We start from the raw sequence: 27,784 nt of genomic DNA on the forward strand, positions 1-27,784 counted from the left end.
TCATCAGGCAGATATTCGAGAGGTTTGACTTCCGAGCTGCAGAGCTGCTCCATGACACTGGCTCCACACACTGGCTGCCTGTGTGCCTCTGTTTCTGCATTTGCCATCTGCCTTCTCCAAATACAACCTAACCTCCCTGGGGCAAATACCATTTTTTGCTTTTGTTTGCAGTATCTTGCACAATGAGTCCATTCATTCTTGGCTACATTAATAATGTAAACAGTTTTTGAAAAGGGGCATAAGTTTGAGTGACTGTCCAGAATCAGAGATTAGAGTGTTTTATGCTTCACACTATTTCTTGCCTTCAGGCTAGGGTGGTTCACAGACTCACTGTGAGTGGCATACCCAGACTCTGTCACCTTTGGGAGGATTTTGTTTCCCTGCCTTTATTTGCTTGTCCCTTTTTTTTTATAACAGGCTAAGTGATCTTTCCCAATTCTGTGTTGTTGAATAGCCAAGTCACCTGGTAGCTGAGCAAAAGAGTCCATTAAGTTTTTATTTATTAATAAGGTATGTCCAAAAAAATTCAGAATAATTGGGATGAGAAGTGTTACAGCTGGTCCTGACACTGTTAGTTTTTCTCAGCTTCTTTCAGGCTCCTTGGGTCATTCCCCTTCCTGCATGACAAGAGTATCCTGGACTTTTGGACATGACAAAATGTTCTTAACTGTAATTATGAAATGCCAGGAAGGGCTGAATTACTCACTACAAACGACTAGGCTAGAAAGGATATGAAAAAGTTACACAGGAGTGGCGTTCTGGCTTCTCTCCATAAACTGGGCAGTATCTCCCTGCTCCACTGCACACTTTTCATGTGTGTGATTCCCATGGGTTTAATGCCTGTATTTTGGTTTGAAGCATCCCATCAAGTGTGCCAGGCTCCCTATGCTTCTGCCAGATGAGTGAGAGGATTTCCACTAAACTCCAGTTGCTGATGTGGTAAAAGGACTCGGAGAATTTGCCTGTTTCCCACACTCCAAACAGGTCATTTTGGAAATGCTTCTTTTCTGTTGACCTTCAGAATTATGGCTTTTAAGAGCCATGTGGGGGAATTTGAAAGTGTCTAGTGAGTTAGATTCCCATGAAGAGCATGAAGTGCAGATGCCCTTATCTGTGTGGGTGACTTAGAAAATCCTGTATTAGGAGCCAAAGTCACCTTGAAAGCTGAGAATCAAATTCTACCTTTAATCTCTGTGTGCTTTGACGTTCTGTTTGAGCTGTGTAACTATTACACCTATGTCAGTTCTGCATGTGTTCTCAAGAATTTGTGAGACGTAGTTAAGGAAGAACATGTTTTTCAGGGTGAAAGTTGTAGAAAAGCACCTGACTGAGGCAGACTGTTCCATGGCATAATACAGGTCTAGAGGAAAATATCTAAGGAAAAGATTGCTTTTGGCACCTTGATTCGCATCTTGCTCTACCTTGAAGATACAGATAAATGTGTCTAACCTAGCCCATGTTCCCCCCTGGCTAGAATAATTCATGCTAACTGCACAAAAAATATGCTTGTTAGGTGGGCTAATAGCAACAGAATGATAGTGACCTACTTTGAAATATAACCTTCATTAATAAAGGTCTGGGCATTCAGTGGTATCATGCTAAATGCCTCTTCTTTTTATGGAATGTTCACTCTGAATCACAAGGAAAGTAATTTCTTATTGTATTTTTTTTCAGAGTATCTATCAAATTATGTTGAGTATTTGCAGAGCAATAATTCAGGATTGACTGGTGGAAATTTTATAATCCAGGAACGTGACCCAGCACAATATCATCCTAATTTCCTCTGTGAGGATTAATTCTGCTGTTTTCTTCCTCCATGACAGTGAATTGAGCATGTAGCAGGCTGTGCATAGTGAATGGATCTTGATCCCCCGTAATCTTTGCAAACACTTCAAGTGACCTTTTTGTTAAATGTCCTTTAAAAGCTTCTAGGATATTATCAAAAATAGCCAAAGAAATTACTGACAGAGCAAGCAGGACACCATTTCTTCTCCAGCTTTTCTGTTCAGCTCACATCTTTGCTATGGAAAGGTTTGTCTTCACAGATCAAGCTTGGTTTTGCTTTCTCTGGATTAATCAGCTGTTTATTTTAGACTGAACTCAAGTAGAATGAATGCTAAGCTAAAGGGAAAATTCCTAGATGTGTAGTGAAGCAGCGTTTCTTCTCTCTTGAATGCTGAGTGCCTGAACAGTAGTGCAGCTGTGTGGGAACCACTGTGGAATAGTGTTTCACCTGCACATGCACACCTTGTGCTGCAGACAGGGACCGACCTGGTGCACCCAGAGCAGACTGTGTGTGACAGATGCCAGTGGCAAACTGGATCACTGACTAATGTTATGCTACAAACATGAGCCACACTACTGCTTCTCCTGCCTGCCTTACTACTCTCTAGGAGACACTGTTTCCATTATGGGCACTTCACTGGTCTTTCCACTTGTGTAAATGTGTTTTATTTTTACCTGACTGGACAGAATTTTCATTTTTGGCAAGGCAGGCCATTTACCTGAGTTCCCCAGATGCTTCCTGCATGTCAAACACGTTGGGTCACTCTGGTGTACACATGAGCACATCCCACCGCCCCCCCCCCCCAGCACCTGTGTGTGAACATGTGTCAAGAAAATACTTCAAGTTCTTAAACATCTGTGATTCTACCTAATAAAGTCTGTGTAGCACATAGCTTTTATACTAAAGTTAATGATGCTTTAAGGCAGCATGTTAGGTCCATGCTTTGGCTGGAACAGCTGCCATCAATTTCCCGTGTGCTGTTCGTTTGTGTGTTTGACAATCCGGCCATTTGTTTTCCTGGTCTCATCCATCATTTGCTCATGGTGTTTTCCGACCATTGTTGTCTTGCTACCAGCCTCTAATTTTACGTTCTTAAATTCATCAACGGGTTGTATTTATCTTGATTGACAATTCATCACAATTACACCTGCAATGGAGAACAAGTTTTAAAAAAATTAAGTCCTTTACACGTGCTGTAGCTTATATAGAACTTATCATCCCTGTTAGGAAATCTAGAGAAAATGGAATTTTGTCACAGGTCCTACACTTCAGTCCTCCCCAAAATCTTTAACAAAACACTCTTAAATACTTGTAACCCTGGAAGGAGCTCAGTTTGCTCAGTTGGGGCCATTTTCTCACCTGCTGGCTTCTGCTTTACTTATGCTTGCATGAATCAAGAGCTCATCTAGACAATCTTTCAAGCTTTTATCACCACGACAGCTGAATACCACTGTTCTTGATCTTGATTAAGCTTCGTCTTTAAATACACAGAGTTTGAGATGTTATATGGAAAAATTACAGAATGTAACTGTGTTGTCTGCAGATAACAGATGGAACACAGGCTGAGCAAGCTGCTTCTTGCAACAGCCCATTTTGCCCACCAGTTCTGTCCTGTTTAGCACACTGATCTGCAAGAAATTTGTCTGTCTGGGTTTTTTTACACTTCATTATTCATGTGGCTTTCCCAAGGGGTTTTAAAGTAGGACTGAGCCTTTTGGTGGCAGTCACAATTTGAATGTCTCTGTGCTGGTCACTGCTGGTGTTTGCTGAAGATGTTTCTCAGTGAGCAAGTCAGTGTTGTGCAGTAGAAGCAAAGAGTTATGAGATCTGAAAGAAAGGATATGGAAGGCTTTGTAGATCTGTCCCTTCCATTTGTTTGATCTCCCTGGCAGATCTGAAAGACTTGCTGAGCTCAGTGTGGTTGCTCCACTTCTCCTTGCCCTGTGAATGCTCTTTCCCTGTCCTGTCTGCCTGCCGTGTGGCTCTGCTTGTAGCTTCTACGACCAGTGGCTTTGGACCGACCCACACACCCAATCCCACTCAGGCCTCTGGAGGCCAGAAGCAGTTTTACTTCCCCTCCCAAATATTTCTCCTCATTAATTTCCAGTGTCTGGAATGACTATAATACAACTCACCCCAACAAATTCCTGTCACTTGTTGAAAAGTCATTTACTCCCACTGAGAGTACCAGTTAAAATTTCTTTGCATTAAAGTGATGCTGAGAAGCAGAGACTCATTGCAGTAATGGCCATGGTCACCAGAAAATCAGAGCTCCAAACTGTTTACACCTAAGCAAAAACCTCAAAGCCATGATAACTTTGTTTTTTTCTTAGATGGGTAAGGAACTTGAAGCATAAGGGGACAAAAGGACTTACCAAAATCTCTGAGTATCCTATGCCAGAAGAAATTCTTCTCTGAGATTGTCCAGATTTATTTCCTATCTCACCAGAGCAGTTTCCTCCCATTTTCTTTTCATAAACATTTTTATAGTACAGATTTTGCTTTGGTTTTCTTGATGAGATTATTGCAGTGTTTGAGATGTCTGCTGTTCTGGTTCTTGTCTGGGCAAGCAGGATAACCAGCTGGAGATTTTTCAAAGAGTTTCAAATGAGTTATGTCTCTGTCAATAGTAAAAAGTGATTCAATATGATTAAAATACACAAAAGGGTGAAATACACAGAAAGCCCTGTCATTATACAATGACCCATATTATGTAAATATGCAAAGCACTTTTCTGAAATGGTGGTTTAAAAAGGTGATTTTAGTGTCCGATTGAAAGTCTGTCCTTCGTCCTAAGCAAATCTCAGGAACTTGCAAGGAGGTTTCTCTGACTTTGGCTTTTCTTTCTTTTCTGTCTTGTTGTTTTTATGTTTTTTTTTTCTTCAGTTCACTTTGTGAGAGAAAGGACACATCTTTCATGTTTTCCTTGGTCACGTCAAATCCTATCAATACCCTTCTGCTGAGCAGGGGTTTGAGGTGGTCCAGAACAATTTTCTATTCATCTTCCTTTCCTGTCCAAGCTGTTATCGACCTTCTTTCAATTCTTCTCTTTGATGATAGTTAACCTTGTCCCTTGCATGTTTCTCTGTCTGATTTCTGGCTTTTTAATAGGCATTTAGTTTATGGTTTCTCAAGTGCGAGTTTGGTGCTTCAGTTCATTGGTGCAGCTTTCATCTCCTTTCTGACTGCAGACTGTAATAACTTCCCATTTTGAAAGCAGAAACATTCTCTGATTTTACTGTGCCAAGCTTCTGTGCTCTACAGTTCTTACCGACAGTCCCAGTTCTTAATTGATAGAAATATTTTCCTTTTCCCTCAGGTATCCTTCTTTCCCAGTACTCTCTCCTGTAGTTGGGCTCTTTCTCACATCCTTTAATAGAGATGAAGTTTTATTAAATTACTTGAAGTTCTTACTAAAGCTGCTTCTGAAAGAGTAACAAAAGCCTGCTTATCTGAATTGGGATTCCCAATGTTTCCTTAATATTTAGCACAGTGTCTTATCCACAACGAACTAATTTTAAACAGTGCAGGCTTGGTGAGTTACACCCAGTTCCAAGTTTCACCAAGTATTTTCTTTGAGCTAAGCAAAGGTGAGCCAGAAACATGATAAGTTTGTGTCTGTTGGAGATGGTTGAATAAAATGGGTCATTTTTGTACAGGTTAGGAGGAAACCGGTTGCCATGATCTGCTAGGGAGCTGTTAAGGGAGCAGAGCCTGCCAAGGAGAGGTGCACCTTGGTACCTGCTGCCACTGTATCTGCAATGTCACATCTCCTGAATGGCTTCCAGGTGTTTCCAAATTTTCTTCTATTTTACTTAGCAGCAAATCCATCTCTAGACTTACCTCTCTGCCTTATTTCTACTTGAGCACTGACTTCTGAAATTAAGTTTTTTTTTTTTTTTTTTTTCTAAATCTCATTGTTTGATGCAGTGGCAACTTTTCTTTTGGTTCCAGTGATTCCCATAAAGCTCAAGAGTGCAAAGAAAGAGCTTCAGGCTAAGGCAGAATTGCTACCTTTTTTTTTTTTTTTTTTTTTGCTTAATCTATCGATCTGGATCCTTTAATGAAGACTAACACAGCGGCCTCCTGCAGAGGTACTTTGTTAGTGACTTAAAAAATACAAAAGGCTTGTTATCATGCAAAGTGAAAATCACTCTTCTATGCAGGGTAGAGTGTATTGCTCTTTGTGTGCCGGAGATCCACCAGTCCTACAGTAATTTGCACTCATCAGGGAAAAATCTTATGTCTGCTGTGATGATGTGCTCAGAAGTTAAAAGTTTCTTGGCAGACCACTTTTAACAACCTTGCCTCTTCATCTGGCAGGAGGATAATAGCAGATACATGTTTTATAGGCAGGAGTCAGAGTGAAAAGAGCAGTACAAATACCTGGTTATGAAGATTTTTTGCACATTTTGTTTCTTATCTTTTTATTTCCACACACTACACTTTGATGGTTATAAAATAAGTCAACACTTGTAAAAACACTCCTTGAAACACTTTATTCTTGTTTTCTGAAAATACTTCTTTAAGCAAGATAATCCAGAAAGACAGGGTGGGCTCCTAGTGTAACTAAGGCTCTTTTCCACTTAAAGTCAAGTGGTTGTTTTTATCTTTCCTGTTAGTAAGAGTGGGCTTCTTCCTGCAAAAAAAACCAAAACAAAACAGGTCACTTGCTCCATTGCTAAGTGTTCTTTTTAAAAATAGCATCTTTATAAAAAATTTCATTGAATAGGTACTATACTGTCACCTGAGACTCCTATACCTTCAGTCTTCAGAAGAGAATAGGAATTTTAATAATGCAGATCTTTTATGAAAATTTAATGAGGCTGTCTGTCAAGAGTAAGGAAATACATTTGTTTACTCACAGAAACAATTTTCACAAATCAACTCACAAAGGTGCTTTGCTGTCTGTTTGTATCAGTTTATCTTCCAAGAACATATTCCAGATAGGCAGAATGGAGGGATCTGTGCAGGGAAGCTTCTTCCAAGCTCCTATAAAATGTGCCATGCTTGTAAGTGTTGTGAAATTAAAGTAAGATGGAGCAGAAATGGATGCACTTTTAAAAACTGCATAACTAAAGAAAATCATCTTCATAACTAGTTCTACTTTCCCCATACTATCTTTTACTAAACTTTCCCCTTTGCTAAAAGCTTGAACCCCCACGACCTGATTTATAAACAGATCCCTCCTTCAGCCAATACTTTTTTCAAGACAGATTCTCCTGCAGGTCCCAGGTTTTTGGCACGTAGGTATCAGGATATTCAGAGGGATCTGTTGATATGGTAGCTTTAAATCCGATTGAAATATGCCATCCAGTGTTAGAAGAGAATGTAAACTCTTTGGGTCAAGTGTTTAAAAATAAGCCTATTTGATTAGCTCCCAAAATATTGTCACTGGGCTTCAGTGTGGGAACTGGCTGAAGCAGAAAGCGTCTTCTCGCACAATGGGTCTCGTCACTCTTTGTAATCATTTTTCTAGAGAGGAAATTGTTTGTACTGTTTCAACAGTTGAGTTTTGCCATGTGAAATATTTTTTAATGCTTGAAGTGAAATCCACCACTTTTCCAGTTGACAAAGGTCTGACTAAGCCAGCCCAAGTGCCAGATACTAGATTGCTAGCTGTGGAATGTGGCTCTGTGCTGACTGAAAGGATCAGGGCACAGTTATAATTTGAAAATACAGTCTCAAGTAATGAGGAATTCCTCCCACATTACAGGATGCACCTATTCTTTTGCAGTTTTGAATATTTTCCAGCATACACAGAGGACCAATGTCACTCTGACCTAATTTACATTGTCAGCATAGCTCTTTGCCCAAGGAGTATGATTGCCAAGGAATACAGATGGCAAAGCCATGACAGAAGTCTAAATATTTTTCCAAATATACATAAATTCCACACGGCTTGTCTGTGGAGGGAGCATTTCCTGTGTAAATCTCTTAACAAGTATAACTAATTACTGTCACACTGTCTTCTTTGGAGATACAAAACTTACTCTAAAAAGAAGGGAGCTTTCTTTTGTTCATTCACTCCAGAGAGATTGTTGAGATTTCAAACATTTGGACCTTGTGGCTGGTAACAGATCTTAGCTGAGAAGTGCTGAGTGAGTTAGAGAGTGGCATCTGTGCAGAGACTCAGCGTGCAGTGTAAACAGTGAGAACATCTCCCTGCAGCAGAGACGCCAAACCTCTCCTTTGCAGGGGACTTGTAGAACATTTCTCTAACTTAGTTTAGAAAAACAATTCAGGGAGAAGGTATCCCACAAGGATGGTGAGACACTGAGTAATGCTTTCAGTCTCAGACAGCTGTCATCTTAGTTATTTGTTAGGCACAGGAGCATAATGCCATCAAATAGATTTGGAATAGCACAGGTCAACCAAGGTAAAAAAGCTCCTTCCTCCAAGACTTAAGATTTAGCTCCAGTCACTTCTATGGTGTGTTTTTCTAAAATGAAGTTGGTCTGAAGCCCTTAAAAGAAACCCCAAAAGCACTAATGATGCTGATATTTTTTTTTTTCTCCAGGAAACCAATACAAGAATGAGTTTGCCTGAAATGTTTGACTTTCACAGGAGGTATCTACAGATTTTTTTAATCTCAACAAATTGCACCATGCACATTTGGAATGCAGATAATGTAACAACCCTCTCATCATCTGGCTTTTTAAGAATTAATAAATACCACCATTTAGTACTTTCTAGTTTGTGCCATCAAAGTTTAAATTCAGCAGTTTGAATTTCACAGCAGGTTTGGTGTAAGCCTTTAATCTTAATGATGATCCCTTGATCTACCATGGTCCATCCATCTTGGAGGTTGTTAGAGGTCCCTTCTGGGAACTTTCCAGCTGTTTCTGTTTAGTTCATGTATATTTATTTACATGACTTTTTAACCCCATTTGATAACAGAAAAATAGGGTATGATTTAGCTGCAAGCTACTGTTGATCATTTTCCAGAGAACTAAGTGCAGCAAGGGAAAAGCAATGTATGCCACCATTTTCTTTACTGATCACTTATTATGTACTCTTGTGACCTCATCAGTGCCTTTTACTGTTATGCTATAGGTTAAAGAAAAGGCTGGAGTATTTCATCCCCTTAAGCTTAAAGACAAAAGCAAATGTGACCTGGAGTTAATTTGTGCATATATCACACCATACCGAAAAGAGCATAATTTCTGTCTGGGAAAATGAAATAGATGTTTTAGTATTCTGTTTATAATTTGATTTTAAAATCTTTTAAAATCTGTTTTTTTTTTAAGTTGGAACTCATCTTCCTGCATTGCTGTTGCATTCCTCGAGAGCTCACATTTTCATCATGACAATCCCCCCCTGAATTCAGCTGACAGTTTTTTATTTTAATATTTTGCCTCTATTGCTATACCAGGACCCTGTGTAATTTCTAAATATTGTAAGACTTCTTCTGCTCCTCTTTTATCAGAATAGTTCTGCTATTCTTGCAGAACTGTGTGCAGAAAAGATACCCTGTCAAAACTGCTTTGTCAATTTGCAGTCACAGTGGTCATGTTGTTCAGCAGTGGATGGCTCAATGTGAGTTTGAATAAATCATGCTAAATATACATTAATTAAAAATAATAAATTCTAATAAATTGCACAAAAAAAAGAAAAAAAAAAGAAAAAGGAAATATGGGGAAATTCAAGGAAGAAGTTGCAGAGGATACAAGGAAAATGCTCCTCTCAGTTATGCCAGGGTGGCTTTGTTGTCTCCCCAGTCCATCAGTGCCACTCTGTTGAGCTGCCGGTGGTAATTTGTCCCATGAAGATTAATGACCTGGGGAGAACAGAAGAAATTAGTTTGGTTTGATTTTTCAGACTGCCTAATTCAACTTTTTCCTGTGCAGAATTTTGAAAGCACTGGACCAGCACTTCAAAATGCTGTATCATGGGCACTGGAGGTAATTAGTGACTGTATGTATGAAATTTTTAAAATGCTCTGATATGATAAACACATTAATTTCAGTGCTATTGATCACAAAAGCATTATGTAGTCAAGAGGTCAGGGCTCTGCTATGTGATCACATCCTGAGCTGTTCCAGGAAAAACCTGTTAGTTGTAAAGCAACATTAACTCTAGTGGCATTGAAGGAACAAAATATGGAATTTAGCTCCTTGTGTTCGATGGCTTGGAGAGGACATGGCCTGTGCAGCCATAAGTTCTGGCTGTCACTTTTGCACATGGAGTTACAATGCAATTTCTAATTGAATTAGTAGGAATCAGCTACTTCTCACGTAGAAAGTGTGTTACATACCTGATCCCTAGTTATGTACTGACATATAAGAAGTGATTTATATACTGACACTCTTACTCTCATTTGATAAGAAAGTTTTTTTTCTTCCTCTTATTTTCTTTTTTTTCTGGTATATGATGAAAATGAAACAAATCCTCTGTTGTTGGCATAAAATGAATCAGGGAAAAGCCCCAAAGAATACCTATGAAATCTGCACAGAGAAAAAGATTCATAATTCTTTGATACATAGCTTGATATTCTGTGAGCTGCTGACCTTTCTTGCATTATTAAAGATGCCTTGACTAATATTGCATAGAGTCTCTGGCAGATTTTAATGGTAATGTGTTCTGGAGAGTCTTCCATAGGTGAAAATTGCTAGCAGGACTAGGAATAGGAAAGATTCAAAAGACTGAATTTGAAATATGTCACTTGAACTATATAATCTGTGTACTCAGGTGTAAGCATGGGGAATAATTTAATTGAGGAGTGTGAAAAAAGATGTAAAAAGACTGCCAGAGTGTACAGAGGGATATTTAAAAGGGGGAAAAAAAAGTCATACTTTGCTAATTGCCTCTACTACAGTGATGTTAGCCACACATTCAATACCCGTACAAAAATATTAAGAACTGGATAAAATGAAAAAATTCAATTTTTATTCTTGTGCCTGAGGATATGGTATTGCATCCTAGAATATAAAATTACCTGGGTACACAGAGAAAAGATAATGGTATTCAAATCCAAATAGAAAATGAAATTTTGAGGTTTATATTTAATTGTGTTCAAATCTTTAAAGATGTTTTCCTGATATTTTTGAGACAAATACATGATTTGCAATTTTTTTTCATAATAAGTGGAATAGGAGAAGGTGAACTCTGGCAAAAGTCCATGTTGCAGATACAGTCCAGAATCTACTTTTGAGGACCAGATCTAGATATGTGGTATTAAATGCCATGAAAGCTCTGATATTTGAACTTGATATTCTTTGTCCTGAAAAGCCCCTTTACAGAAAAAGTCATCGTATGGGCAGTTGCAGAGCTGCTGTTGTGCTATTTCCAATCTGTCAGAAGAGGCTGATGCCAAAACAAATGTGGTGAAACACAGCAGAATAAACATAGCTCTCTGTAATGTGTGCAAACAGTTGCTTTAAAAACCTGACTACAGCTGCGGTCTGAAGAATCTGGTGTACAGGTAGGTCCTAAAGGATCTGGTAAGGAATAACCTCTTTAAGCGCTGGAAAACCGGCAGGAGAGGCTGTTCAGTACTCGGAGTGAACTTGAAAACGCATCAAGAACCACGGCAGCCCTGCAGGAAGGGATGTGTAGCAGAGGGATTAAAGCTTCGCTCAGAGGCCTGGGAATAAAAGGCTCTGCAGGTGAGCAGTTTAACAGGGCATTAATTGGGCAGTGGGGGAACATCCCTGGGAGATGCAGAGGGAACAAGTCAGGGAGGCTGGTGCTGGAGGAACGTGTGAATGCTATTGCCCAGCTCTGTGACAAAGACTGGTTGAACGTTATGGCTCCCTCACACAAATGTGGTTGCCAATTTCTTGGGCAATTAATGTAATTTTACAGATAAAAACGTGACTGTGGTAGATAAGTGTTCTGCTCATATTCCACACCAAATCATGCAAATGAATACCAAACCCTGAAAACACACTTTATCAATTTAAATCTTGCATAATTAGTAATAAATTTGCTTAACTATGGGAGAGTGATGAATCTATTCTGTAGCATGCTTACAGAACATTTTAGACTGTTTATCTGAGATTACTGCATTGCCACAGTGCTGTTTGGGGAATGCAAAGCACTACAGCATGAGGGACATTATAATCCCTTATTTATATTCTTGCAGATCCTGCCACAAGTGTCCGTGTTGTTTGAGGCAATAGCCCTGGCTGACTTAGCAGGTGCACGCACCATATGTCAGAGCCTTGTAACCGATCACAGACATATGTGCAAAAATTAGCAATAAAGCAATGTGAAGGCTGCAGTGGCTATAGTGTAGATTTAATCCTCTGCTGTGCTGGGCTTAATTTCTCTGCTATGCCAAAACATCTAAACGTGTGTTTAGCTTTGAGCCTGTCATTTGTCCTAAAAAGGTCAATGCAAACCTCAAACCTTAAATACTCTGAACAGTAAACATTAAACACTGAGAAGGAAAAGAATATATCGACAACAGAATTTTTCTCCCAATGCATTCAGCCACTTTGTTTGCCTTACGTGCAGTTCTTAAGGTACTGCCTCTGCTCTCTACATCACACAAGCACTAAGACATTTGCCCTCATTGTGCTGAACAAAGAAAAGAAGAAACCCTGCTCTGAAGTGTTTAAGCCTAAAAAAGTACGAAACTAGTAGCTTACCTCACTTTTAATTCTGCTGGCTCAGCTGGCTGCAAGAAGCACACATGGGCCTTGCATCCTCATTTTCCCATTTTCCCTTCTTATTTTGGGGACTGTTGGGGAGGATGAAACAGAGAAACCTTATGAATATGATTGTTTAGCAAAAGATTCTGAAAATGTGAAACCTAGAATCGAAATAGGAATGAAAGCTAGCTTTGAGTATATGGGATACTGAGTGCTAGTTACAATACAACCAAAGAAAACAGCCTAGCCAGCTGAAGGAGAATCCCTGTTGATGAAACAATGTCCTTCTGCAGACAGAGAATCAAAAGGTCAAGCAGCAAGAGAAGAATTTGTAAAGCTTTTAGAATTTAAAATGTAGCACTGTATGGTAATATAGTAGTTCTAATCGGCTATATGTAAATTTTTTAGTGGGTGTGTCTCGTAGTGATTGGTTACTGGGAATTAGAACATTCACTGTAGAAAAGGATATAATGTATTGTAACAAGAACTTCACTCTCTTGTTCTCCCTGCTCTCTTAAGCTCTCTCCCCTGGCTCTTAAACTGTCTCTCTCCCTGGACCACCCTCTCTCGCTCCCTGACAACGTGTACGCGGTGGCTGGCAGCATAAACGGGTCTCTTCCTCCCTCTACCCATATAATGAACTGCTTATACCTGAACAGCTTGGCCTTGGAGAAGTCTCTCACCACCAGTGAGTGTTTTGTACATCTCTAGGGGACATTTTGAAATTTCCCATCATATATTTAGCCGTGGGAGCAGGGGAACACAGCCTCCTTTTGCTCTTCTTTCCCCATTTCCATACTGCAGCTCTCAGATTTCTGCATGTTGACATTTCATTTTTTCTTCAACTTCTCCCAGTGTGGCAAAGATGAGGTGGGACTCTTGTGCCAAACAGTCCTGTGATGTGTAGAGCACTAATAACTTCCTTTTGTTGTGGTTCCACATGTAAAGGTGTCTGCAGGGACATAGATGGCCTGGGTTTTCTATTCCTTTTGTTTGTTTCCCTCCATTTTCTGTAAAATCAAATTGTTTCTTCTCTGCCATGCTTACTGCAATCCCAGAAATCTGGACCTTCATCAGGGGCCAGGTGTAAAGTTTCTACATTACATTTAAGTAGAAAAAATCAGCAGAAGAGAGCATGAGACCTTACAAGTTTTTGCAGTGCTGATGGACCAATTATGTGACTGATGACAAGGACGTGGATCATTTGTTTTGTTCCTTTAATTAATCTACTTCCAGACCTCTCCTGAAATATATGAAGGTAAAAGGAGAAAATAGAAGTGAAGGCAGTTTTTATTGTTCCTTTGCAAGGACTGTAAATCTTGCTGAGTTTCTAGGAATATATATATATTTATATATATATATATATGCTGTGATATACACCTGTGTATAAGTTTAAATTGAATTTGATGAGAAAAAGTCTGATTTTACTCCCTTGCTAGCAGAAGACTTAATCTATGCAAGGCAAGGTAAGCCTATTCACTTAAATTACTTTGTGTTGAAACCATAATTCATAATTGAACCAATTAAGAGTCTTTTTAAACAAAATAACGAAAAAAGACCTTGCAGGTAGAGTCTGTTATTAGCAATATTAATCTGAATTTCAACCAGTGAAAATGACAAGCACGAAGAAGTAGTAGGAACGAAAGCCACATTTCTCACTATTATAGCAAGCAGATATTTTGGAGGACCGTGTAACTGAGCTGGAGAGACTCCTTTTGAAAAAACTGCAACAGGTGCTGAGTATTTCTGTCAACGAGAAAGATGGTGTTTGCTGAAGGCAGCTCTTACTTATTTGATAATTTTTCAGACCATATGACAAGCACTGCATGATGCATTGTTAAAAGCCTACACAAACAGAGATACTAAAATGCTTTGGTCAGATCTTTGTCCTCATAATTAAAAATGCATGATGGTAATCGATGTGAAATGATAATGAATAAAAGCCAATAGAAGTACTGCTGTTATGGCTTTTTAATTTGCTGTTTGTTTGTGTGTCTGTTATAGGACTTCCTTTTAAGGAGAACAATCTCTTATCATTTAAGCCATTTTACTAGATTGCACTTGCTATAAATGATAAAATTATAAATTATAAAAAGAGTATTGTGCAGTTAGATGATTGATTAATTTATTAGTTCAAATATAAATTTGTACTTCTCTTTTCAATTTAACGGTAATCTAGAGAAAATGTTTTCTCAGCAGATTGCCAATTCTTAATTACCAGCTTCTTGGTCTCTGGTGATATGAAAATCTTGAAATCAAAGTATTGTTTCAAAATATTCTCAGTGCTTCTACCTCTGTTCTGCACCAGACTCTGTTAAGATGCTTATTTGAAACTCAGTTTTGTGCAGTTTTATTGGAACTTTCAGGTGTATAGAAAAGGTAACTAAAACAGATCAGATTATACAATTGTGTGTTTCGATGAAGAGAAATGAGTACAAAGAATTTAGCCTCATTGACTTTTGCTGTAAGTTTTTGCTAATGAAATTTTATCTGAGTTATGAACATTATTAAACTGACAATGTATGTGATATTTCAGCTGTGGACTGCAGTTGACTGGGTTATACTCTTTCTTATCTTCTATCACATAAGAAAAGACCTACTTAGCAGGGCTTTTTTTTTAATATTCAAAGACTACAATTAAAAAAAAAAAAGACAAAATGGAACAGAACATGAATACCTCTATTGATAACATGTTTAGTGAATGAGATGACACTAGTCTATGCATTCAGTAGCTTATGATTTCAAAGCTATTTCTTATGGGTCACTGATTTTGTAAACCAGGAAAATAGTAACATAATTTTGTAAAATGGCCATCAGTCAGATACTGAAAGTGAAAGGGTAAAATTGCAGTTCCTCCTCTTCTATATTTTGCAAGCTGGTACACATGAAACATCAGAATATAACTCTTCTGTCTTGTGACATTGATTTTGAGTGCGAGGTGCAAATGATATACCAATCAGCTATGGTCAAGAACAGTAAAAAACCTTTCAAGGACAGAATTTTCTTTTTTCTGAGGTTAGCTGTTTTAGAAACTGCATTTTGAACCCCAAACTAGAAATGGTGAATTCTGGAGTTCTCATTTGCTGTTCATTTTTGGATGTCCCAGGGACCAGCATTTATTAGACAAGCACACTGAATGGAGTTAGGCAAGTTCCAAGAATCTGTTCCTTCTCTTTCATTGGAGTTTTGAATAGATTAATTATTTAGGGCACTGTGCACAGTCAGCTATGTTGATTTCCATGGCCCTTTCCTAACTTTTCTTCCTGGAGATGTAATCATAGTTAAAAAAAATATTACTTATGCACCCATGAAATTTTATCTTTCCAAAATGCTATAATCTCCAGATAATGTCCTGCTATTGAAATTTTCTTTGAATGGAGTATTTGCAAGAAGGCAGGTTTATTTGGGCAGGGGTGAGGTGGATGGGAACCTGTGGGGTACAGTTAGGAGGATTCACAGTGAAAGGCAAAAGTGATATCTGGCTCCCTGTGATCAGCTGTGAACTCCTGGGGCTGTGAGCTGCTGTTGGCTGGTATTTTATGGTTCATTGACTTGAAATACCAGTTCTTCAAGGTGAGCACATTTCAGGGAATCTAGGAGTCCCAAACTATATTTCAGCCATGATAGTTTCATCAGTTCTAAAAATCTGGGGTTCAGAAAGCCAGAACAGCTAAACTGAAAAAGTTGGGACTCTCCTTGTTTCTGTGTCCGTGTACAGGAAAAGTGTTTGTAAGAGCTCTGAGACTGAAAAATAACGCAAATTTCAGTCAGCTGCCTCTGGTATCAGAATGAATTTTGGAAACATAATGTTTCCAAAGCAAGAGAATTTCTATTAAAGGTTCCTTGTAGAAGGAAAAATGCCAATTTACCCTGAGTATGAGCTAAACAAATTCTACAGTGTCAATATTTCAGGCCAATTGAAAGTCTTAAGTTTTGACCAGATTGACTTTGCATTGTTTTTTTTAAATTTCTTTTTGCTTTGATCTTTTGCCCACAATAAAAGCTGTTTTTCAGGGCAACATGAGACCATGCCAAATACTGTGTTATGTGAAGCAGCAATACTTTTTGGATGTGTGCCGATTCCATGGTGTGTCATCTAGAAATTGCCTTTCTGGAAAACACCAGATGCAATAAGGAATAGGATGACTTGGATAAAATAAATCAAGAACAGTGTAGGTGACCTCTCTGAATTGTATTGCATACATTTCCACATGATGAGTTTATGGAAATCCAAGACGTGGCAGAAGTTATGGGAGAGTGGAAGAAGTGTGGGAAGAAGGAGAGAGGGATACTTTAGAGAGAAGTAGAAGCAAAGGAAAAAAACAAAGGCAAAAAGGTACAGAAGATCTGTGGGATGAGAAAGGCAATGCAGTGTAAAAACTGCACAAGGCAGGGACTTTTATGGGACAGTGCTTGAAGCCATGGGTGTTGTTGTGGATGTCCCAACTCTGGCAGAGTTCAAAGTCAGATTGGAAAAAGCCTTGAGGAACCTGGTCTAGTGGGAAGTGTCCCTGCCCATGGCAAGGGGGTTGGGACTAGATGAACTTCAAGGTCCATTCCATCCCCTTTCTATGGTTCTATGAATCATGTAAATCTCCTACAATAAGGAAGTAACATTGCACTGCTGAAATAGTTGGTGATGACAAGCTGGAAAGGCAGAATGGAAAGAACACATGCCAAAAGCAAAATAGTGCAAGTTTTAGTTCTGCATTATAAATTGATTGGATTGCATTGGTGCAAGGTGAATGAAATTGTGTCAGAGACAGTGTGTGCTGATGCTGAATTCATGAGCCACCCTACGGAGACAGGCCAGTTAGACCAGCTAAGTCTGGGGAGCCTTTCTTGTGCTCATTCATGGTAACAGCCCCCATTTGGGGGCTAGCACAGCAGAGCACAGCAGAGCAATGATGCAAAGGATGTGTCTAGGGCTGCAGCTGCTTAAGGGCTGTTTGAGCAGTACAGGATGGGGGGGTCTGCAGAGGTCAGGTCACACTTGACGAGTTCTGTTGAGTTTGTCCTGAGCTAGGGACATGTTGTGGCATATGAAAAGTCAAAGTTCTATAAACCAGTTAAAAAACACAGTCAGCTTTGTTCCTGTACAGACATGCCAGCTCTTGTCTGCATGGCTTGCTTCTGTCTTCCCATGGGCATGGAGATCTTTCAAAGTGAGAAATGCAAAAATAAAATACATGACAAATACTAGAGGCTACTGACTGCTACAAACTTTGCCTGAGGGAGATTTCCACAGGGCTTGCCAGGAGAGGACTGCCTCCAGCTGCTCAGATTTTCAAAATCTAAGTCTTGCCTGCAATGAGTTACAAAGCATCTGAGGTAAATGAAGTACAGGGACAGCACTCCTAGGGATGAATACAGTGATGTGGGTGCATCTGGGCTGTCATTCTGTAATGGTTTCTGCTTCCACACGAGGTCTTATTTGTGTGCACCTTTGAAGTGCTGCTTTTGTGTCTTACATGCAGCTTTAGCAGCAAACTGCCTGCCCTCCAGATCAGACTGTGACCCATGTCAGTGACAGTCCATGGAAGGACGTCAAAATGCTTGGGTTAACTCATGTCCCTCTACCTCTTCCATTACCACTGCTCCAGGCACCCTGAAGCCCTCCTACATAATGAGAAATAGCATAGTGGGTCACAAATCTTGGAAATGATGTGTTTCAATATTGGAGCTTTATTGAGCCATTTTGGTGTCATACCTTTCTACTTTTCCTTTTCCATGGTACAAGTCCTTTTCATGGAAAGAGACAAAAGGAAGCTTTATTGTGCTTGATTAAGAGAGGTGCTTTGGAGAATGTCACTGTGCAGTGCACTAAAACTATTGGTGTTTAATTTTTTAGTTATTGTTTTAAGCATATTTATTTATGCCTCCAACCAACTTAGCTCTTTGAGAAATATCTGGGCCTCTTATTCTGCAATCATTTATAGGCAGCTCCATCAAAAGAGAGATTTTGGTATGCCCATAAACTATTCTCTGTTCATTGTGGTCATCCCAGATGTCAGTGCTGAGGAGTTAGATCTGGTCTTTACATGTCATTGCAAAATGTGACTCAGAATACTGAGATACCCCTAGAGTTCACTTAATTAATTGGGCGTTATTTCCCCTGATCTACAGAGAGTTTTCTTTCTTGTTTAGGCACAGACTATTTATTGTGCCAGTGGACTGAAAAGGGAAAGAAGTAGGGGTAAAATGCTGTCCTCCTTTTAGACTGCTAACTGAAAGTGAGGAAGTGCTGGATATTTGTCCTTAAGAATCTGGTGCAAATACCAGCTTATATGAAATTGTGTTGGTGTTCTGCAATATAAAACTTACAGAACGGATCCTTCTGGAAATAAACGTTTCTTATATTTGTATTTCTATTCTAGTTTCTAGCTAGAAGAGGTTCTATTTAGCAACTGTGATAATGAATTAAAAGATTAGTTCTCCCAAACTGTGAGCAGAACAACTGTATACTCACTCACTGAGAAGTGCAGTCAGAGTTTTATCTGATAACTGATTGGTATTAATGTCATATTCAACCCTGTAGTCAGCAAACTATGAGCCCATCCCCTTATTTTATGTACAGCCAGGAACAGTGGAGTAGAGAACTGTCTTCATACAAACAAGAGGATAAAGAGATTGTCATGGTGAGAAAATGCTGCAGGAGCTGGAATGGCTGTGTCATTGAAGGCAGCATTGATCTAAACCTTTTTTATTTTTTTTTTTCAAAACGACTAACTGAAAGTGAGTTGCAAAAGAAAATCAATTCTGAGAATCATTAGGGTTGGAAGGAACCTCTCCTGGGTCACACAGTCTATCACTCCTATGATTGTTCCTAAACCAACTCTTAACAACTGGCTATCTACTTGTATTTTTTATGATGGCTTTACAGTTTTCTTTGGCTGGTTGCAACAATAATGTTAAAACAAACATTCTTTTAAAAAGAAACATTGCAAAGCAAGCCCTTGGGTGCCTTTTAGCTGACAGATACTCTTTATGGCTCATTTACTTAAAGTTACAGTACTCAAATGTCAGTGTGTATTCATCTTTGTGGATGCCAGGAAAATTAAAAATATTACGGCCTCTTTTTGTTCTTGTGAGTGGGTCTTAGGCTCTTTGAACAAACTCTGAGTTTTAAATGAATGTCTAAATCTCCAGTGCTCTTGAAAGAATTAAAAAGCAGTCTGCAGTTCTTGTCAAGGACAGGGAAACCTTGCTTTGAGTCAGAACTGCAGGCTCATAGAACAAAATTTCACTAACATGGGAGGGGATGGTTCCAGAAAGGTGTCACTAGTCTTGTTTTGTATGAGATCCAGTTGAAATCTTTTAGAAGATGCAGGTTAATTCTTGTAGCATAATATCACTCTGATCTTGGCTGCTTGGTGTCTTCTGCTGTGTATTCCAGCAGCTTTTCTCACCTGAAATGTATTTTGTTTTGTGTTGGGAAAGGTAGTTGGCAAATCATACTAAAATGCCTCTGTAGTGTGGAATGGGAAGATGCTTTATTTGAAAGCTTGGATAAGAGAGCCTGTTGAACTTTTGTCTTACTTGCTTTGTGTGCTTTCCTTCAAATGCCACGGGCACCTGTCCACTGGTTTGTGGGTTTAGTGCATGACAGATAAGAATCACAGAATCCTAGAATGGTTTGGATTGAAAGGCACCTTAGGGACCATCCAGTTCTACTCCTGCCATGGGCAGGGATACCACCCACTACATCAGGGCCCCATCCAACCTGACCATGAATGCTTCCAGGGATTGGCATCCACAGCTTCTCTGAGCAACTTGTTCCAGTCCCTTACTATTTAATACTAACAACAACCACCATTTTTTCCATTATATAATAAGAGCTTATTTGGCTATCTCTGTCCATTGGTGTAGGAATTACATTCTTTGTTATGGTAGCAAGTCAGGGAGAATGGGCAATTTTCCCATCTTGGACTTCACCATTTTGGAGCAGTGAAAGAGTGAACCCAGGGAGGACTTTGGGGGTTATAGTGCGAGCACTCTCATATCACTGCAGATTCATCCCTTTACTTATCACCAGATACTTCCAGAGATAGACCATGAAATAATGCAGTAATAACCTAATGCTTTGCCCTAATCTGGCATCTCACACTTTCACGATTTAGAAAAGAGGCAGTTAAATTATAATATCAAGAAAATTCCTGCATAACGCTTTACTTTAGTTGCATAATTTTGCAACAGCAATTACCTCAGCTACAAATTTAATTTAAAAACTCTTTGAAAGCACAGTCTCTGTTATCACAAAATATACTTTAAATCAATGAAGGATGATTTAATTCCAAGTCTAAAGATACTATTTAATAGCCAGGAAAGAAACCTGTACACACACTCTCTTACTTGTTAATAAATTCTGCAGTGGCAATTACAAATTTTGACTTCCACAAATTCATTTACTCATGGCAAAACATGAATTATAAACAATATTTGCTGACTTCATGCAGTTGCATTCTTGCACCTAGCTAGAAAATAGACAGGAACACTTGAAAATGATCCTAATCATGATGCTATTAAGTAAGATGCAGAGAACATATGCTGATAAACATCACAGTGACTGCCTACCATTATCTTATATTTTCCTTCAAGATTCATAGTATCTTAGCAACCATATAGGCCTGATAACCTCTAATGACTCTAAAAATGATGCACTTGGAATCTATCACTTAAGGCTTGGTGCTCAAGTAATGACACTCTTTTCTTTGATGGCAGATCTCAAGTCAAATAAATACACAGAAACTGGAGCTGCTTTCTTTGTCTGGATATTCATAATTTGCACGGTTATTCAGAATGAGCAGGGAAAGAACTCTGCAATCCAGGCTTAATCAGTATAGATTTTTGGATAGACATTCATACCTTAATTAACTATATGGATTCAAAAGAATGCCAAAAGAGCAGTGGATTATTGACTGTCAAAGAGTGGTGTTTGTGCATTACCTGGGGTCATGAAAAGGGCATTTTGTTACCAGACTGAGGGAAAATGTACAGATTTAGCAACAGTGCCTGAATATGTGGCTGTTGCTGAGTGAGATGTGGAGCTGTTGTCTGCCTGGTCATTACTAATGAGTCTGGGACACTCTAAAACTGTGGAACAGTGGAAGATAATGTATTAATGTATTAATGTCCCTGTGTAATCAAGAGAACAGGCTAGAAATTAACAGTGGAAGGCAAAGTGGCTCTGTTAATGTGATTCAAAGTTCTACCAGCAGCCACTTGTTCTTAAAATTGAGGAATTTAGAGTCAGGTAGAATTTGTTCCTGTTCCCTTCTGGATTTTTGTATTTGCAGAGTTAGGTACCATTGCATTAATTAAGTTAGAGCTATAGCATAAAGTCTTTCTGCCTTGGACTTCAGACAGGGGATCCCTGCTTCAGGGTCTGTGACAAGGGCTCAGAGGTGAGGATGAGGTGTGTGGCTGCCCAAGTGTGTGGAGGCCACTGCAGCCAGGCTCTGTGTTCTTGTCACAGGACAGAAGTTTGCACAAGAGGACTCCAGAAGCCAGGTAATATGAAACTATCCCTGTCCTGCCTGGCAAGAAAACTGATGATGGTTTGGGCACTGGATATATGTTTGCAAAGAGTGGGATTCCCTGCCTGCAATATATCTAAGACCAAGAGTTCATTAAAGATGTTTTCTTTAGACATGTTATGGCCTACTATACTCAGAAGAGAGAAGGACTCACTGATGGTAGGAGTGCTGCTGAGCTAAATCTGAATTGCCACTTTCAGGAAAAAATGGAGCTGCAGATACACACAAAATAAGTCACAGGCTATCAGTGCTCTGCCAGCACTGCCAGGGAACCCCAGAACCCTCTGTCAAAGACTAACACCTTGGGAAATTAGATCTGAAATTCCCAAGTCTGACTACCAGAAGCTATTGTGTTTTGGAGTAGTTTTCTGTTACCATGATGAAAATTATCCAATAAAAACTGCAGAATCAGAGGTATTGTCAAGCTTCAGAACGGGGAGCTGAATGTCAATGACACTGACTGTACTGGTATAATTCCATCAGATGCTGAGCAGACAACATTTACATTTAAAAATACAAGTAATCAATGTATGTTAATGCATGCCCTTCATGCATTCTACCCTGAAGCATTTTACCAGACACTTTAAAGAGCCTTGCTTTCGCAGACAAAAAACCTTTCAGAAACATACCAAAAACAAAAGCTTTCTCAGGTTTGGGAAAGAGAAATAAACAAATCACAGATATTTCAAAATGTTTTCTGTGCCAGGTCCTGGCCTCTGCATAGCACTAATGCTATGTCTGTATGGCAAAAACCACTTTAACTTTGCACTTAAAAATTCCTTAGCCTCTTTTTGTAAGGTGTATGTCAACAGTGTATGTATAGAAAAAGGCAGAGGGAAGGCACAGAGTGCAGCAGCTGCCCAACACAGAGAGTCCCTAAGGAAGGTGTGCCTGTACTTGTCTTTGAGCCTTGCAAATGTTACCACTTTGCAAATATGATTATCAAAATGCAGATGAAGAATTCACTACCATAATTCCAAATTAGAGAGACACCTGCCACGATCCTGTTAGTAAAATCTGACATATGTCTGTGTTACTTTCAGGTACGTGGGCAAACAATTATATTAGAGCAGAAGGAGGCAGGGTGTGAATTTGTGAGAACTCAGAGCAGCTGCTTGTGTGCAGGTTTCTACCTTGTTTTGAGTGTAAAGCAAAAGGAGAGCACTAAAAGCATTGCTCTAGGAAAAATACATCACTGATATCACCCCAGGGTGGGTTGGGGTAACATCTTGCACCTGGAGATGGTGTGGAGGATGGGTTATCTGTTCATAACTTAGCATCTCTGTGAGCCGTAATTCTGTTAGAATTATTAAACTCAAAATTCTGTCAGTGTATGATATGAAACAAATTGCTGCAGGCTTTTTCTGAGTTCATTGCTGTCTCCAAATGACTGCTTGTATCTCAGCTGGTTTCATCCCTTCCAGAGCTTATCAGCACATTCATAATTGATAGACCCCCATTCTGCCTTGGGTAGAAACACAGAGGCCCTCTCAGGAAAGATCATTGGGAACTTGAACCTTGAAAGGCCAGCACTTCCTTTGTTACAAATCATGGGAAGCAGGATCTATGGTTGCTGATCCCATTTAACAGTGTTTGGTTGTTCCCTGGCCAGTGACAGTAACTCTTGTTTGCATTCCAGTCCCTGTGGAAAAGAACGGAATGATCTTAGTCTGGGTTTTTATTTTGTTTTAGGTTTTCCAAAAGATAGAATTTTTTATATTAGATCAAAAATTTCACTCACAGTTTGATCAGCTCCAACAGAGTCTTAAATGCCTTATAAATGGATGCTGAGGCTCGTTTACAGAATCCCACACAAATACTTTAAATGGCCCCATGACAGACTGACTTCACCTCCATAATGGGAATTACAGAGTTTATACATTTTGGTGAGACATCCTACCATTTTATTCTCAGCAGCTCTGCTGACAAAATCCCCTTTGCTGAGGAGTTATGTATTGACAGCCAGAAAATGTTTCAGATCATACATGAAATAAGCCTAATTTCTCACGAGTCCTCACATGAGGAATATTTGAGCATCATGCAATTATGATATAAAGTTTGGAGACTGTTACAAGATGCCTTAAAAAAAAACCAGAAACCAGGCACACTGTCCAAAATTCATCAGCAGTCCCTTCTGTGTAACATACTTTCCAAGAGACAAGTGAAAAAATGTAAAAACCAAATGAAGTCTCCTTAGTTACAACAGCTATTCAAGATCCAATTTAGTGTTTCTTGTATTTTCCCTTCCTGTAAACCACTCTTCTCCAGTTTTCTTCCAGTAAATGAGATGTGCATAATTCAGTCTTATTAGAGAATTGATCCCTTTCAGGAAAAAAAATTCTTCTGAATGTTAGGGGGAGGAAAAACCCAACTGTACTAATTTCATAATACTTTGTCTCACATTCCAGCTTTCCCTCTGCCTGCAGGATGTGCTGAGGTGAACTGACAGGAACACAGATCACATCAGATTTCTAGTAATTGTCTTAATGAAATGCATCAACATACACATTTTTCTATGCTCTAGGTGTAAATAGGTTTTTTGGAAGCTTCATATCTCAAATTTTTCATTTCTGACTAAATAATTTCAGGTATTTTCCCCTCTTTCTTGCACTGGTATGTATTGGGAATAGTTCAAGCAAATAGTACTATGTTGGAAAATTGGTATGTTGACAAGAGGAGAAATAGTGCAGTCATTGAGTTTTATGATGTTATATTTTAAAATGACACATTTGTCTGCTTTGGGATGACTGAAATGCAGATTAGAAACTCAACAGAAATATTTTTTTTATAAATACTGAAGTATTTCTGCCACAAACCTTCTGATGGAGTAAGTAGATGAAGCATTCCTGATTTCAACAGTCCCTTAAGGTGCTGACCTGAGATTTCTACTTCTGATCAATTTTGGGCTTTGTGACTCTGGGTGACTTCCTGTTACATGTATTCCTTGCAGACTGAAGATTTTACAGCACGTATAATCCAGTGGGGATTGATATTGGGCCTGATACTATTTATTGTCATCATAAATAATCTGGAATATGGCATAAAGTGTATTCTGTATATAGTAATATATACATAAAGTGTATGGCATAAAGTGAATTTGCTGATGATGCCAAACTGAGTAGTGAAGCTGATATTTGGAAGAGATAGTCCTGCAGGAGGACCTGGACTTGGACAGGGTGGGAAAGTGGACTAACAAGAAGCACATGAGGTTCAACTAGCACAAAGGCCTGTGCTATAGATAGGGATAAAGAATTCTTTCAGCCTCCTCCTGGTTGCTGCTGCTCCTTGCATTCTGCTGGAGCTTTTTCAGGAAGGGCACTTTTCTGATTGCAGCAGGTGCTGCAAGCTCAGAATCAATCATGTAATCTTTGCCTGAGGGGGATAAGTGGTGGAGGAGTGTCTAATGAAAAAAATAACAGAAACAGTAACAACAGAACTGAGAAAAATTATGTTTTTCGCAAAACATATTTTTATTTGAGCTATAGATTTGTTATTTTTCTGACTTTTTTTAGTTGAAGTCACAGCAATAGGTACAAGGGATTGCTGGGAAACCATACTAATTAAAACTGGCTTTTTTTTTTTTAAATGGAATTTAGAGATCAAGCTGTCCTTGATGATTAAAATAGTGAATAATGGCACAAATTAGTTTGAGACCCATTAGTGAGTCTCTTTAAGGATATTCTATTGTCTAAGGGTGTTTTGTAGCTGGCTGCTTGTCTCTTTGCTTGGCTTCTTTTTTCATCAGCTTTGAAAATTACATTGCCTGACTATTTCATCAGTGGGATTGACCACTGCAGGTGATTCAAAAAACCTGGCCATTGACAACAATCTTTTTCCTTCTTTTATGAGAAAAAAAAAATAGTATCACCCAGGAACTTTCTGCCTGGTTGTGTGCATTTCTGTAGCAATTAATTTCTTTATGAGCAGAAAGAAAAATGATAAAAATTTTTTTTAGAATTGTATTATTTCTTTTTCCTTGTTATTAGAAGTGTTTTTTACTCTATCACATGCCCAGTTGGAGTTTTGTCTTTCACTCCAGCTCGTTGTTGCAGACTGCAAACAAACCTGTTTTTTCATTGCAAATTTTTGCAAGACAGCTGAAATGATTTTCTGGGCTAAAAAGAAAATACAAAATTAAAACCTTACCCATTGGAAATTCTAATAATTTTAGTTTTAATTTTGTGTTATTCTTACACCATTTACTGATGTGCAATTCTAGTATCACTCTGGGATGCTAACTTTTTTTCATATTTGCTCTTAATAGACACTTGACCAAATATATGATTAGCCTCTACATTTTTTTTCTGGCTTGTCTTTAATTTCTCTCCCCCCTAGGAAAGACAGCAGCAATAATAAACTCACCAAACTTCATGTGCAGCTTCGGTATTTTATTGCAGATGAAATTTGCTGAAATTCTTCACCAGCATTCTTCAGCAAAGCTGCAGAGAGATGGTCAGAGCTGACAGGGAGAAGTGTTTTTGCAGCCATCTGAAATAAGTATCTAATTGTCTGGATTGAATCAGTGCCAGATAGAGATCTGGAAAAACAGTTGAATTCAAATTTTACAGCTGAGTTGCTTCTTTGATTGGTACACCATAGGTAGAGTCGGTTATACACCCTTCGCTTTACCACTGGCTTATTCAGGAACTTCTACTGCAAATATATGGCAGTGTTTTTATTTTGCATGACATTTTGATGAAATTCATTGAGGAGCCCAGAAACTTCTGGGAAGATTACTTTTTCATTATTTGGAAGCCTTTCTATTACTTTCTAGCCTAGAACAAACAGTGTGTGCTTCAGGTATGCTACAGTTACAATGCTGGGGAAATCTTTTCACATCTCACTCATAAGATTTTGTTTCTGATACTTCCTGTGAGAAACGACCCCTCACTTTTTAAAATTCCAAAGGTTTATTAAACCTTAACAAATATAACAAAGGACTGAATAAGGAAAAAGGACAGCAACTCCAGAGTTCGTCACTGGCAGCCATGAATTCACAAAATGGCTGCTCCACCTGCTACACCCTGGTGCTGCCTCAGGCCCCTCCCCAAGGCTGTCAGTCAACTCTTCTTCACTGTCCATTGGTGGACACCACTTTCTTGCAACTTGATTGGAGGTGAGGTGCTGCCATGCCCCGCCTCCCCAGCAGCGCTCCTCCCCCGGTCACAAAGGCCTGTGCACGGTACAGAGCGGGGAGAGGGGCCTGTGGGGAGAGCAGGGGACATCTAAACAACAAATCACAGTAGCAACTGTACATCAATAAAGCTTCTCTTAACGTGCACACAATATTTATCCCCTAATTGTGAGAGCCAAGCATCACATTACCCATGTGTAATACTTCCTCTTGCGTATTTATGCACAGCCATCTCTCTCCTTAAAACAACCGGGAGCAAATTTGGGAGCATTGTACAGAAGTTTCCTCTTGATATGGAAATATATACTGCCCTGAGATAAGATTCAGTGAGACTATGAAACCAGAAATTGCTGTAAATAAAAGCAGAAAATAAGTGTCCTAATTGAATCTGTTTCCTCATGGTGGTTGGTCTCTTCCCAGAAAACTTCCTTTTGCTTGCCTTTGTGGAACGAGAGGGTTGGGGAAAGCAATTAAGAGAAGCTGATAAATGAAGTTACGTCTACCACTTGGGAGAGAATGTTTCCCGAGTAATGATCCTTTCCTCCAGGGATGTTTGCAAAAAGGTATCTCATGGGTGATTTGAGATATGTCTGGCAGTGATCTTCACTTGCCTTGTGGCCACAGCGAGTGTCCCACATGGGTGAAGCTGGCATTGGTGCTCTTGGCTCTCTTGCTTAAAGGGGGCACCTGCTAATTAACTCTTTTTAATTTGCATGGATTTGTTGAGTAC

At 39.1% G+C, this 27,784-nt stretch overlaps 1 protein-coding gene and 2 long non-coding RNA genes across 8 annotated transcripts in view; 1 reads left to right on the plus strand and 2 right to left on the minus strand.

Annotated features, from left to right (window-relative positions):
- GAB3 (GRB2 associated binding protein 3) overlaps window positions 1-27,784 on the minus strand; it is a 774,285-nt gene that overhangs the window by 261,648 nt on the left and 484,853 nt on the right. The gene's annotated exons all lie outside the window — the stretch shown is intronic.
- LOC111928716 (uncharacterized) overlaps window positions 1-27,784 on the plus strand; it is an 83,410-nt gene that overhangs the window by 41,034 nt on the left and 14,592 nt on the right. For 2 of the 4 annotated variants that reach the window (XR_002864272.2, XR_015276470.1), the window contains 2 exons: window positions 8,307-8,356; window positions 9,637-9,703. This is a non-coding gene — a long non-coding RNA (uncharacterized LOC111928716). Of the gene's footprint in view, window positions 1-8,306; window positions 8,357-9,636; window positions 9,704-11,267; window positions 14,349-27,784 lie in introns of those variants that run through there. The other 2 variants (XR_015276469.1, XR_015276468.1) reach the window with 2 other exon arrangements.
- LOC111928717 (uncharacterized) lies at window positions 6,260-26,969 on the minus strand. 2 transcript variants are annotated; one of them, XR_015276472.1, is made up of 7 exons: window positions 26,283-26,969; window positions 13,036-13,627; window positions 12,382-12,473; window positions 9,457-9,566; window positions 7,780-7,883; window positions 6,679-6,778; window positions 6,260-6,425 (listed from the first exon to the last, which is right to left on the minus strand). It is a non-coding gene; the product is annotated as an uncharacterized LOC111928717 (long non-coding RNA). The 2 variants fall into 2 exon arrangements; XR_015276473.1 differs by lacking the exon at window positions 26,283-26,969 and adding an exon at window positions 11,174-11,324 and having other exon boundaries at window positions 13,036-13,114.

This window comes from Cyanistes caeruleus, chromosome 14 (genome assembly GCF_971803275.1).
Source record: "Cyanistes caeruleus chromosome 14, bCyaCae1.hap1.1, whole genome shotgun sequence".
In the NCBI taxonomy this organism is placed as follows: Eukaryota; Metazoa; Chordata; class Aves; order Passeriformes; family Paridae; genus Cyanistes; species Cyanistes caeruleus.